The following is a 1,797-nucleotide window of genomic DNA, read 5'->3' on the forward strand; positions in this document are numbered from 1 at the left end:
AGAATGGTCAATCTTCTCGAAAATTAATAACTTTTCCAATTATTTGCGAAAAATATAGTAAAAAAATAGCATAATATTTGTGAATCCATTTTATCCAAAATTACAAATCGATCTAATGATCTATAATCCACTACACCTAAATCGAGTTAGTGAAAATTTCTAATCCACTAGCATCTAATCAGCCACTGTCTGTTCCATTTCGCATTTATGTCTTTTCCAATCCAAAATAAGTACAAGCTATCTAGTTTCTGAAATCCTTTGGCCGTCATTGTGTATAGTGGATAATATAAAACTAAAAAAAAACAAGAAGTCTAAGTTAAATTATCCTGAGACCCAACTGTGTTCAACAATGAGTTCAGTGAAAATTTCTTACTTTGGCTATTGTTTACTATTTCCGGCTTTGATTTCATATTTAATATATTAAGAGTAAACTTCTCTTGTTCCATATTGATAAAGAATCCGATGTTAATATAGCACACGTATATATTTTAAACTTACATTTAAAGTATATATGATGTTGCCTATTTTAATACAATGGGCAGTGAGTACAACATATTTTAACAGTCAAAGGAGTTGGTTGGCAAAAAAACACTGGATGGTTTCGTAAACTAAATAATTTCATTAGAGAGTACTATAGGACTTTAATACACGCTATGTTGGTTTAGGAAACAACTGAAAAGAAACATCTGTTTATATTTTGCAGAGTAAAAAGGATCCGTATATATAAAAAAACATAAGTGCAAAAAAGGGTAGATCATGAACTTTTTTTAAATGAATTCATCGGCGACCCATGGGTGAGCTATTGGGTCTGATAGAGCATATGTAGATTGGCATATGTTTATAAATTTTATTAAAAAACAGAAAAGTACAGAAATGCATTGATATTTAAGTTCAATATCTATTCTCGACTTTGTTATATTTAATTTAAATTTTGTTAATTGGAAACTTGTATTTTTTTTATTATTTAATTTAATTTTATTTATTAAGTTTTTATTCGTTTCTAATTCGTCAATTTTTTTTTTATAATCTTTAATTAATTTGTTTCTTTTTTTTTGCAAACATATAGATATTTTATTTTATATAATATTGTGTATAACCAACCAATATTCCGCCAATCACCAGAAGCGACATAGATTATTTAATAATTATTCCGGGCAGTGCATTTAAAAAAATTTATGCGATAACCATGTGGTTTTCAAGAAACATCAAACATAATTTTAATAATATAGTTAAATTCTTATTTGATACATAATTTGATGGTATTAATGATCAAAAACTATAGGGATAACTTTGGCAATACGAAAACATTTTTAAAATTGATTCCCAAAGCTCTAATATTCCATCTTTATTTCGAATATTAAGAAATATAAAGGTCTACCGCCTTGGTCTGCTATTAATTAGCATGGCTAGAAACCATTTTGATATATTGTAAAAAGAGATTGAGTTATAATTTGTGCTTACTTATATGCCATACTCATTTCTCTTATTGTGATTTTATACTAAACTTTGGTTTAGTCTTTAGTTTATCCACTTTTACGCTCTTAAGAAGTTATTTACTCGGGTAATTCACTAATAAATATAGATGTTGTTTAGGTTCCGCTGACTATATTTTTTAGTTATGATATTTGCAAAACTTTCAAGTCCACAATATCTGCCATGTGTTGCAAAAGAATTGAAAGTTGAACTCTACATTCCATAAAATTTTTTTTCGAAAATAAGTTACGGATGTTTTACTAGGTCTCATACCTTATATATAGTAGTTTTCTTGAGCATTAATTTCTTTTCTTGTTAATAAAT

This window comes from Teleopsis dalmanni, chromosome X (assembly GCF_002237135.1).
Source record: "Teleopsis dalmanni isolate 2A chromosome X, ASM223713v2, whole genome shotgun sequence".
In the NCBI taxonomy this organism is placed as follows: Eukaryota; Metazoa; Arthropoda; class Insecta; order Diptera; family Diopsidae; genus Teleopsis; species Teleopsis dalmanni.